The sequence below is a fragment of the Apus apus genome, chromosome 3, assembly GCF_020740795.1.
Source record: "Apus apus isolate bApuApu2 chromosome 3, bApuApu2.pri.cur, whole genome shotgun sequence".
In the NCBI taxonomy this organism is placed as follows: Eukaryota; Metazoa; Chordata; class Aves; order Apodiformes; family Apodidae; genus Apus; species Apus apus.
In genome coordinates, this window is record NC_067284.1 from 38,866,528 (window position 1) to 38,879,907 (window position 13,380).

Genomic DNA, 13,380 nt, shown 5'->3' on the forward strand with positions numbered 1-13,380 from the left:
GCTAAATTATGGAAATAGAGAGCAATGGAAATTTTGGAACATGTTTAATAGTGCATTTTACAGCTCTACTCATTGTTTACCTTGCTTTTCAGTGTCATTCAGAAAATATATCTTCATTGGTAATGGTACTCACGGCAACAGGAAAAGCTTGAAAAACACTAGCGTGTCCTTTTTCTTGTGGAGCTTCAGAAGATGAAACATTAAAAAGTGAGTATGATAAGTACAGATAAGAAGTGAGAAAAATCTCCGAAGTTCTGAAATGGAGATTTGTTACAAGGAGACTTACAGAAAGAGTTTTATGTAGGTTCTTGCTCAGGAGAAAAAAAAGAAAAAAAAAAAAAAAGCAGCCAAAAAAAGCCACATTTGGAATATGACTGAGGAAAATAATCTACATTTTCTCTTAAAACTGGAGATGGTGATTTGTAAATTAATAGAATTGTATAGTTCTGTGTGACAATCATGGAAACTTTTGTGAAGCATAACCTCAGGATGACAATAAAACTCACAAAATAAGAAAATCAGTCATATTGCCTAGAAAAAAGGCTTGGGGAAAAAAGGGCGGACTCCAGGTATTGGTAGATCAGAGATAGAAACCAACTATGAGTACTGTCAGCTTCATTTCAATGACTGAGATTGTCTAAACCTGAATCAGTTGGCCAAAAGAAGAACTGGATTTTGGCACAATGTATCTGCAATTACTGCTGTTCAGACTTCATTTAATTTAAAAATTGACCACTTCATTTTAGCTACATGCAGTACAATGCCCTTTTAAATATGTGTAGATAATAGTGACAGGATCTAGGTGAAGAGAATAGAGGAAGATGTTCAAGTACAGAAGGAGCTGGAATAGAAAGAGGATCAGTAGCAGAGCTGTTGTTACTCAACTGTACTCTAGAATAAGCTCTCAACCTGCAGCCTGTTGTGAGGAGAGGCAGACCAGAGGAAAGTGAGACTCAGTAGTCTGGACTAGAGGCAATGTAGTTGGTTATTTTCTAATGTGGATTTTCTAATGTAGAAATTTCTAATTTCTAAAGCTTATACCACCTCATTGTGGTATAAGTTGTTAATTAAAATATATTAATCTTTTCCCAGAAGGAGTGCAAATACAGGTCCCAGCCACCATCGTAACCGCCGCTAAGTCTGACAAACGAGTTATCACAATGACAGATTAAGGCATCAACAGACTTTTCCCTTGGTGACAGAGATGCTGTCCAAACACTGTTTTCCTTTTTTTTTTTTTTTCTGAGACAACTATTCCACATTGTTATGTAGCTGTGATCCCAACCTTTATTCCTAGACTTTACGGAGAATTTGGGGCATCTCTGTATTGCAGGATGCAATGGATAGAGCACTGGCTTGTAACTTCAGAAAAAGAGATTCACATGTTGATCTGTCCCAGTGTTTCCTCCTGTACTGAAAACATCTCAGTCTTCTAGTGTTTTAGTTTCCACTTTATAAAGCAGTGAGGGGAGTGCTCCCCTAGTTCAGAAGTGTGATGCAAGGACAGAACATTAAAAGTTCTGAGGTAGATACGGACTCCATGAATGCATGCTATAAACACATACAAGACAAAAAGATACAGCTATCACTTGTTAGACAAGCAAATGTCAGCAGTCATTGATATGTGCCAGCTAGCAAAAATACTAAAATAAGAAGGTGGAAACCCATAGTAAAAGATACAGGATCAATTGTGGGAAATACAAGGAAATCTGATTACTCCAGATGAAGTGAAATATTTGGCACTGAACTACAGAGATCATCTCAGAGCAGTGGAAACGTTACCTTACCCTTACTTAATTTTTAATTATCTCTACCTGGCCAGAACTATTGAGTGTTTGAGAGAACTGTACTGTTTTCAACTGCAGTTTAGATAGTGGTAGCAAACCCCATGGATTTTCTCTCTAATCTCTTCCTCTGAGTATGCGTTAAAGACACCATCACCCAAGCCATTCATTCTCCATGTTTTTTATAGTATCTCACCTACAAAGTGTCAATTAGACAGTATTTTAAAAGAAAGGGGTGCTTATTCTTAAAAAAACCCAAACCAACCAACCAAAAAAAAAACAACAAACAAAACCAAACAAAACAACCACAGAAAACCTCACAACAACAACAACAAAAAAACAGAACCCAAAACAAAATAAAAAAACCCCAAACAAAACCAAACCCAAAGACCAGCCCCACATAAAACCTGTAGGATAAAATCCAATCATCATTATGGTGACAAACCAGAGGATCTATTCCAAAGAAAGAGAACATGAAATATAGAGGAACTTAATGTTTTCATGTTCTGGTACCTTTCCAGGGATTCTGTTAGTGGGCTCTCTAATTTGAATGAAAATACTATCTTTATTATATGTTACTAGCAGTTCCACACAGGACTCCTCAGTGGAGTCTGTGGAAAACCATCTTCCTTTTCTGTGGAATGGACGAGGGAGAGACATTATAAATAGCTACTTTTTAAAAATGAATACAATTCTTTGAAAGTGGATAAAAGCATTAGGAAAGGATGAAGGCAGCTGAATTCTACACCAGTTAAAACTCTATGAAACTAATAATTAAGGATTTAAATTTCAAATAGCAGACAGCTTCATGCACTAAACAGGTTCTTTGTTAAATTTTTCTGGAAACCAGTGCTGTACTTCATTATATGATGCAAATTACAATCTTTCATATTCTAATACTCAACATACATATCACATTAAAAACTAGTATTAGCTAAGTCTCTTTAAAAGCATTTGTTATAATGGAAAACTTAAAAAACACTCTGAAAATTAATGCAAATCCACTACAATCTAAAAGAAAATGAAACTACAAGCAGAACTGTTGTTGAAGTAAACTCTGTCCTGGAGTCTTATCCAGGGTGTCTTTCACCATATTTTCTGAAAACACCCTAAATTAATTTTCAAGATTCAGTGACTCAGAACATAATAGATTTTATAAGCAAATAAGTGATAAGAGCTTATTGTGTTTTCAAAATGTTTACTATTTAAAATGCCCCAAGTTTCACAGCTTCTCACTCAACTTCTCAATGCAACTCTAGAGGTCTGGTATACTTTTTCTCTTTAGAACTGTTTTCTGACAGTAGGGGACTTCTGACAAATTAATGACCTATATAAATGTCTGGTTGCTCTTTAATCTTGAAAGAATATTTTACACTTTCTAAAGAAGTTGGGTCAGGTTTTCTGAATAGAGAAGAAATTTCCTTATAGTAATTTTCTTTAGATTAATCCTTTTGTACCTGGTTGCCTCACACCTAAATACGTTTCAGTGAAGAGTATAGATGAAAGTAGTGAAACTTTACTCAGGCATTTTCGATGAAAAAAATTTACTTAGTGTGGTCTTTATTTATTGTAGGCTACCTTCTTTCATCTGCTTCCATACAGTCAAGGGACAGATGTATAATATCATATTGGAAGTGATTCTCCAAGATATTTGCCCAAGGCTCAGACTGAATCTCAAGGGCTGGAGAACATGAGATCTGTTGAGATCTTTTGTAAGTTATAAAAACATTTCTAAAAGGAGAAGTCAAAACCAAAATCCCTGTGTAATCAAATCCTAAACTATCTTTGTGGACTGACTATCAGGTAAAAAACTGGAACGTTGGTTTCAAACTGATATTTAATACTCCAACAATAAACATAAAACAAAGAATGACTTTTTGACCATTGGATTACTTAAGTTTTTATTCGTTCAAATTTTGTATGTGTGTAAGGTGTTAGACTCTATATTTGGATTAGTTATACCCCTAGAACTATGACACTGACCAGCTAGCTATTCACTGGCTTCTATTCCTTTCACATTCCCACCCCAACCATAAAGTAGGCTCGATTCAGTTCCAAAAGCAAGCTGCTGAGCCTGTCCTTCTAAATATAAATTAAAGCACATTTAAATCCACAACATACTAAAATCTAACCTTGTAACACAACACCAGCAAAACCACTCTGTTAAATAGCATACCTCCCTGTGAATTGAAATCCCTTTCAGCAAATGTTGTTTAAAGACCAGTCTTCTACTTAAGTCCCTACAGATTTTTCACAGCATCTGCCAGAAGTGAGCGAAACTCTCCAATAAAACAGCAGTTAGCAAAGTTTACAAAGGTCATACAAAGGTAGCATCCAGTAGTGAAAGGACAGACTATATAAAGAATCCCAAACTCTACTCTTCTCTGGCACCTAAACTGTTATCTTCTATAAGCATTCTTATGATAAAAAGTTGTAATAACATGTTCTTGCTCTAGGTATTTCCGAACAAGGAAATATTTCAGAAAACACTGATGAGATCTTTAAGAGGATTAATGAAAATGTGACCAGGACAAAGGATCTTCTTAGGAAGACAAGATTCAAAAATCAGCAAGCAACCCTCAATCAAACTATTTAGTATAAACTCTAATGAAAAGAATGTTAATGATACTGAATACTTATCATGAAAAGTGCTAAGAAGAATTCATGTTGCTATTCAAGGCATGGAAAACATTTCATGAAAGTGCCCCTATAGAGTAATTGCTATACCATAAAATACCAGTGCTTCAATTAGCATTGATTTATCTGGCATAATGAAAATGAAACAATGCATGAAACTTGCGGTTAATTCAGGGTTGACGTGGATTCTCCAGCACTATAACAGTCTTAATTAATGTTACAATTTTGAGCTTTACCACAGTGTCCCAAAAATGGTTTTGCAATACTCAGTTGGAAGGTTTACTAGTTATTTTTTAACATTTCGATTTTTATTCTGTATTTTTTTGTTTGTCCTCATAGTCTTGGTCATGCACTTGGTTCTTCAAAGCCTTTATTAACTTCTATACAATCCTATCATGTTTTATAGTTTTAGTAATTTTCTTTTCTAATTTCTTTCATCAGACTCAAACTCTCACAGAAATGTTTAACTTTAATTTACAATCTCTACTAAGTAGCCATACGACTGTGCTGTTTCTCCTTTGCTTTGTTTCCTTTTTAATTTAGGATGATTCTCTGGGGATCCTAAACTATCATCAAGATTTTACTACCCATTTTTCACCAATATGAGGATTAGTAATAAATGTTTGTTTCTTGATATTTCCTGAGGCACAATGATCGCCAATCTTGTAGTCTCTCTTATTTGATGACTCAGATATAATTATTTTTTAACAAACTAATGTGATTTACTTTCAACTGAAAGCAACCTCTTCGATGTGACTCATTTTTAATCAACACCCTCAAGTGAGTAAGCATCATGGAAACATTTTGTTAAAGTTTAACCTGACTGAGCATTTTTTCTACTTAGGTGTAGACAGAGCTTTCCATAATGACCACTTTGTGGGATGTTATAATTTCCTTGATGTTGTGTAGTTCTGGATTTCTGAATCTTTTATTTTTTCTGATTGAAAATGTAATTTTAGTGTGCTTATACCACAGTGACTTGAAAATACTGAATGTATACATCTACTTATTCCCTTCCCAAGTGTAAGAACTTCTTTATACACTTGCACTTCTCAAATAAAATAGCTGTTCTGCCCCCTTTGTTTAAGACACACACACACTATATAGGGCTGAATTTATAGAATTCAGCTATTTGGGGAAAATTCTATTCTGTCACCATTCTCTTTTATTCTTGTCATTGAGACACCTTACTTTTTCGTTCTCTTTTAACTTTTCCAGTGGGTATATAAACATTTGGATTACCTCTGACTTTTTAGCCATTACTTACATTTTAACTGAGTTTTTTCTACTAGCATGGAAATACAACCTCTGTGGTCACACACTTCCTGGTTTTGATCTGACCTGTAAGTACTAAAACATGAATCAACTTGATTGAAACCAATAAATCCTTGAGATTTTACACTGAGAACAGCATGGATAATTAAAATGCTTCCTACAAGTAATATTTCAAATTTTAAGTGTATTTACTTCAGTCTTTGTCAGCTTGCTTTCTGGTTCACATTCAGCAAAGATTCTAGTAAATACAGTGACAGAATATGCTAAAACAAATCCATTCTGTTGCTAGTATTTATGGTATTTGCAGACAAGAAATTACTTTTTTTTTCAAACACATATGTGCCAGAAACAAATGCTTAAGAGGCCGGTCTTCTCCAAAAGACAAGTAGATATAATAAATATTTATGTAGATAACTATTTGGTTGCTTACTTTGTAAACAGAATCACCAGAAATCTATGTTGAGTATTAGCAATATTGAATTCAGTAACTGAATACATTGAAAGAGCATAGATACAGACTAAACATTCATGTTCATAAACATCCATGGCAAACTACTGAATCAAGGAACAAACTGAGGAACATCATTATGTGTGCTTGAACGACATATTGGCAAACAAAACATCTTGCCAATGGCACATTTTGAAGCAGAATCAGTATCCTGATTCACAGTCTCCAGTGACCGGCAACAGACAAAGCTGAAATGTTCAAGGTCTTAATTTATTTAATTGTACTTATAGTATTATTGGGCATTAGCTCAAAATTATCATGCAGAAGATTGTTATTTATGTCCCCAAATTATAATTTTCTCTAAAAAGTTGTGTAGAGCATAGAAGTAGTTTGTGTGACTATGTGCCTCCTTCTATAAATAAATGTCAGTATTTTAGTTGCAACACCATAAGTCATTGTATAAAAATAATTATGGTGAAGCACTGAATTATTTGTCTTAGAATGGAGATGAAAGTACTTCCTGAGAACTCCTCTAATAGAGAACAGTCTCAGGTAAAAGTCTGACATCACTGATGTCAAGAACTTCATGACTTGCAGGCTGACCAGAATGTACAATGACCATTCTGTTTCATTTTATTTCATCCACCTCTTTATTTAATGGGTTTATATGTATATTTTTTCCCTACAGCTATACAGAAAGCAGAAGTAAAAGATATTTTTTTGTCAAATTTACTTTCTGTACTGAGGTTGAGTACACACACTTTCTTATTCAAAATAAACCAAGTATCTGGGGGGGGAAAAAAAAAAAATTAAAAAAAGTCATAAGGTCAATTACTCACATAAGACCTATTAAAAATGTTAAGAATCCAAGAAATGAAAACTGGTTCTCTTACAAGATTTAGCAAAATGGTCTCCTGAAACATTTTCTCACCAAACTTCTGGCCAAAGTATATGAAGCCTGTCTTTAAAATTTAAAAAAGTAGGTCAGAGAGCATGGAACTAAAACTGCAGATATCCTGCTGTTCTGGGCTTTACAGTTTTCTATAGTATGGTTACTGTTGTTTGATAGTATCCTGATGAACTGCTGCACCCTTTGATGTATTACTTTAAACATTTTAAAAAAATGGAAGATCCTAAATTGCAATACACAACTGAAATATCCCCAAAACAGACCTGGTAGACTCAGGGAATTAAGTAGATCTCACTAGGGATATTAAAGCCATTGACAATGTCTAGTCTTTAAAAAGACATAGATTAACTCAGTTGCATTCTCTGGGGCCTAACGGTTTGTTGGACTGATGATGCTGCAAGAAGCTCAGACATAAGGTAATTGCCTCATTCTCTTTTTTAATATATATCAGCAATTATGTGTTAAGTAATGTACCAGTAATAATCTATCCTTTTCTCTCAGACTTTATGTGACCAGGTACTACCCTGTCTAAGATTTTTTCTTGCTTATAAAGGTTGCAAATTTGCTTTGTGTCAAACAGATTCTTGTTCTCTTCTGTTAGTATATTTTGGACTCTATGAGTCCCTATTATGTTCACTGGTATTAGGGGGTGTTACCACTATGTTTAAGAGGAGGAAATACTAGAACGGAATAAATTAATCCCTGGAAAAATGTTAGTAGCATTGCTTTCCATTGCAGACACAACTGAAGTCCATTTGAAATACGCAATGAATAGGTCATAGTGAGAAAACAATTTGTGCAGTCTCCTGCTACTGCAGGTTTTAAACAATGTAATTCCTTCTGGATTAAAAGTTTTCACTCTTTCTGATACTGAGTCTTCACTTTATGCTCAAGGTAAGACAATTTATTCTTCAGTGAAAATGCTTTTTCATTTTCTTGTCACTCTTGCTTTGTCTATAAGATTGCTCAATAAAATCTACAGAGTTATACAAAAATTCTCTCTTTGTGCAAACTAATTTCAGAAGTGGTAAATATAATAGGTCTACAAGGTACAAATAAGAAGTGGCATTTACAGTAGAATTGACCTCCCAGACATGATTTTCCTCAAGTTATTATGTTTCATAACTCACTTCAAAGCTTGTCTCTGTTTATGTCACTGTCAAGCTCCACTAGACATTCCTTTATCTTCTTCTCATGGCAGTAAAGAAACAAAGTACCTAAATCTACAGTGTTGTCTTTGTAGCACTGGACAACCATACCGTGAGCTTCACGTGTCAGGTGGATTCCTCTATTTGGAGGAGAGATATTCAGTACAAATGGAGCTTTTTGTCCTTTTCAGATATTCTGAGAATGCTTTCTAGAAATGTTAAGTGAACAGTAGAATGATATTGCCACGGTTTGCCATAGTACAGGAACCAGAAAACACCTGTTCATTCAGTGGAATTTCCTTACTTTTTTCTTTCATAGAATCACAGAATGGTTTGGTTGGAAGGGACATTTAAAGATCACCTAGTTCCAACCCCCCTACCATAAGCAGGGATACCCTCCACTAAACCATGTTGCTCAAAACACCATCCAACATGGCCTTGATTAATTCTAGGGACAGGGCATCCATGACTCCTCTGGGTAACCTGTTCTTGCATTTTGACATCCTCATTCAAAGATTTTCTTCCTTGTGTTCAATCTAAACCTACTGTCTTTCAATTTAAACCTTTTTCCCCTTTTTCCTGTCATCACAGGCTCAGGTAAAAAGTATTGCTTCATCTTTCTTATAAGCTCCCTTTATATGTTGAAAGGCTGACATAAAGTCTCTCTGAAGCCTTTTCTTCTCCAGGCTGAACAACTCCAACTCTCTCAGCCTGTATTCATAGGAGAGGTGCTCCAGGACTCCGACTTTTTGTAGACTTCTGGACCTTCTTGAACATGTCTGTGTCTTTCTTGTACTGTGGGCCCCAGAACTCAGTACTCCAAGTGAGGTCCCAGGAGAGTAGAGGGGGACTACCATTGCCTTTGACCCACTGGTCACACTTCATTTTATGCAGCCCAGGATATGATTTGCTTTCTGGGCTGCAAGCTCACTTTGTCAGCTCATGTTCAATTTTTTGTCCACCATTACCCTCAAGTCCTCTGCAGGTCTGCTCTCAATCCCTTAATTCCTCAGTCTATATTCATACTGTGGATTGCCCTGATCCATGTGCAGGACCTTGCACCTGGCCTTGTTGAACTTAATGAGTTTCACGTGGGCCCAATTCTCAAGGCTGTCTGGGTGCCTCTGGATAACATCCCTTCCCTCCAGCAAATCAACTGCATCACTCAGCTTGGTGTTGTCTGCAAACATGCTGTGGGTGCACTCAATCCCACTGTCTTTGTCATTGATGAAGATATTAAATACGGTTGGTCCCAGTACAGACCATTGAGTGACACCCCTCATTACTGGATTCCACTTGGACATTGATCCATTGAGTAAAACTCTTTGGATGCAGCCATCCAGCCACTTCCTTATTCATCTAACCGTCTGTCTGTCAAAACCACATCTCTCCAATCTAGCAGCTAGAATGCTGTGGGGAACAATATCAATGGCCTTACACAAGTCTAGATAGATTGCATCCATAGCACTTCCTTTGTCTATTGAAGCAGTCAGTCCATGTAGAAGGTCACTAGACTAATCAGCTGACTAATAATCAATAGCAGAGTGAGGAATACATTCTGAGCATATCAGCACAGCTGGAACCCCTCTATAGAAGGCACAGGGAGAAACTGAGCCTCCAGTGAGTGCTCTACCCAGGTGAAGAGCATTTCTTCTTTCCAGAACCTTTAAAATTTGCATTGGTATTTCTCCTCAGGCATGTGCCTGAATAGAACCTATAATAGCACTGCTAAAAAACACATTTACATCTCCGTAATTATGCTGGCTAACCTTTGCTCCTAATGAAATCCTCATTCTCTCTTTCAGCATAGTGCTGTTTAGCAGTCCTTTTATCATTATTGTTTTCCACCCCTCAAACAAATAAAAAAAACCCCAAAAAACCAAAAACCACTTGCTTCAGTAACGTTTTTTGAAAAGAAATCTTTGAACATACACACATTCCCACCCTCAGAACAGATGTTGCACCTCCTGTATAACTTGATCATTTGTTTAGTTTTACAAGCAAAAATGAATTTGTTCTTGCCAAACCTACACTAAGATTAACCTCCACAACTCCTGCAACTCATGTAAATTTAAATGTTTTCCACGGCCTAAAACCACACCACCTCCTATTCCTCTCACCCACTTCTAAATTTCCCTGTGACTTGTGATTTCAAGAATACACTTTCACTTGTGGTGTCTCATCTGTCTAAAACTTGTTTATTTTTCTTCCTAAGCCACTGAATCATTTCTTTAAATCTCACCTTAAAACCTCCCTGCTCTCTTTAACCTATGATTCACAACCTCTGGAAAACATTTTTGTGATATCCTTTATGAAGCATGCACAGTAAAAAGGAAATTTATTGTAGTCTTGTTGAAGCAAGCTATACTTGCAGTACTTGTGACTATGAATTAAGGGTCCTAGAGGGTTGACTCAAGATAGATTGACCCTTGCAGAATCTATTGAAGTCTGGGCATTTTCTTCCACTCACCGGAAAACCTCATAGCTATACCCTTGCAGGCTTCTAGGCTGTCATCTTTCTTCTTGCCTTTGACCTCATAACTTTACTCCTGATGACAGATGACACCACTGAGTTTTGCCCATCTTCAACAAGGTGCCTATTTTGGGTGCAGTAGAACTGAAGAAAAGGATGTGGTTCTCTTATCTCTCCCTCCAGTGACCAGCATAATTTCCCACATCCTGACCTTAGATACTTTGCAGAGAGAGCAGCAGTAGAAATGTAAAAATCACAGTACTCTTTTGGTGATCTAACTAAATGAAGGATGAATTTTTTTTTGTCACCTTCTCTAAGCAGTCTGAAAGGTGGTAGATTTAGGTGTCTATTAAAAGACAAAGACAGACAATTTGATACAATATTGGTTCTATTCATTTCAGTGTGAGGATGCAGGGAGGCAAGCTCACAAAGGCAGATGGGCTATACAGTGAGGGTGAGCTCTAAGGAAAAATGTGTGTGAAAATTAGTAGGATGGTGTGGCACAAACAGTATCATCCAGAAACTCATGTGAATGGTACCTATTTATAAGGCTACTATTCCACTCCATTCAAAATGAACTAATCCTTGTAGCAGGTAATTATCTGTATTACTGTTGAAAAGGCCATTTAAATCTAGCTTTTTTGTTAGATCAGCTAAACATTTTTGCCCATGCTTATTTTTATACCTTAGAATAGTCTTGGGATGGAACTTTTAATTTTTTTTTTTATTTCACTGACACTTGCTTGAATTTTGATTTTTTATTTCTTTGAGTAAGAATTCAAACAGAGGAGGAAGGAGACCTGCATTGATGGGTAAAAAGATGCTGAAAAAAAATGTGGAAGAAAGAAGTTCACAGGATGTGGAAAAAGGGACTGGGCACTTGGGAGAATTATAGGAATGTTGTCAGGGTAACAAGGAAGGACAAAGCCCTCTTGGAATTAAAGCTAGTAAAGGAAGCAAAAGAGAATAAGAAGGGCTTCTTCGAATGCATCAGCAGTAAAAGGAAGAATAGGGAAAATGTGGGTCCAGTGCTGAATGAGGTGGGAGCTCTGGTAACAAAGGATGCAGAGAAGGAAGAGTTAGTAAACACCTTCTTTGCCTCAGTCATTACTGCTAAGACCAGCCAGTGAGAATCCCAGACCCTGGAAATAAGAGAGAAAGCCTGGAGGAAGGAAGACTCTCCACTGGTCAATAAGGACTGGGTTAGAAATTAGGGTAAACTGAACATGCACAAATCCATGGGCCCCGATGGGATGCACACATGAGTGCTAAGAGAACTGGCTGCACTGTCCATCATTTTTGATAGATCATGGAAAACCAGGAGAGGTGCCTGAGGACTTGTAGAAAGCCAACGTCACTCCAGTCTTCAAAAAGGGCAAGAAGTAAGATCCAGGAAACTACAGACCAGTCAGCCTCACCCCCACTGCTGGAAAGATGATGGAGCAGCTCATTCTGGAGGTCATCGCTAAGTACATGGGTCAAAAGAAGTTTATCAGGAGTAGCCAGCATGTATTCACCAAGGGGAAATCATGTTTGGCTAATCTGATAGTCTTCTATGATGATATGACTGAATGGGTAGATGCAGAAGATGTTGTCTACCTTAACCTTAGCAAGGCTTTTGATACTGTCTCCCATAACATCTTCATGGGTAAGCTCAGGAAGTGTGGGCTGAAAAAGGGGATGGTGAGATGGATTGAGAACTGGCAAAAAAATAGAGCCCAGAGGGCAGTGATCAATACTGCAGAGTCCAGTTGGAGACCTGTAACTAGTGGAATTCCCCAGGGGTCAGTACTGGCTACAGTCCTGGTTACAGTTCAACATCTTCATCAACAACCTGGATGAGGGGACAGAATGTATCCTTAGCAAGTTTGCTGATGATAAAACTGGGAGGATTGGCTGATATACAGGAAGGCTGTGCAGCCATTCAACAAGATCTGGACAGACTGGAGAGCTGGGCAAAGTGGAATGTAATGAGGTTCAACAAGGATAAGTTTAGAGTCCTGCACCTGGGGAGGAATAACACCATGCACCAGTACAGATCAGGTATTGACTTCCTGGAAAGCAGCTCCATGAAGTATCTTGGAATCCTGATGGACAATCAGTTATCCATGAGACAGCAATGTGCCCTTGTGGCCAAGAGGACCAATGGGATCCTGGGGTGCATTAAGAAGAGTGTGTCCAGCAGGTCAAGGGAGGTCATCCTTCCCCTCTACTCTGCCCTAGTGAGACCCCACCTGGAGTACTGTGTCCAGTTCTGTGTTCCCCAGTTCAAGAGGGACAGGGATTTATTTGAGACAGTCTGATGGAGGGCTACGAGGATGATTAAGGGAGTGGAACATCTGTCTTATGAGGAAAGGCTGAGAGACCCGGGGGTGTTTAGTCTAGAAAAAAGACTAAGAAGGGATCTTATTAATGTATATAAAAATATCTGAAGGGTGCCTGTCAAGAAGGAGGGGCCAGTCTCTTTTCAGTCATGCCCTTTGATAGGACAAGGGGCAACAGAAACAAACTAGAACATGGGAAGTTCCACCTCAACATAAGGAAAAACTTATTTGCTGTAAAGGTGATTGAGCACTTAATTGGGCTGCCCAGAGAGGTTGTGGAGTCTCCTTCCCTGGAGATTTTGAAAACTCTGAAGACCCATCTTGATGCTTTTCTGTGTAGCCTGCCCTAGGTGATCCTGTTCTGGCAGGGGCATTGTGCTT

The 13,380-nt window shown here is 37.5% G+C and overlaps 1 protein-coding gene across 1 annotated transcript in view; it reads right to left on the reverse strand.

Moving 5' to 3' along the window:
• The window catches only part of NKAIN2 (sodium/potassium transporting ATPase interacting 2), a 540,340-nt gene that overhangs the window by 280,435 nt on the left and 246,525 nt on the right, over window positions 1-13,380 (reverse strand). The gene's annotated exons all lie outside the window — the stretch shown is intronic.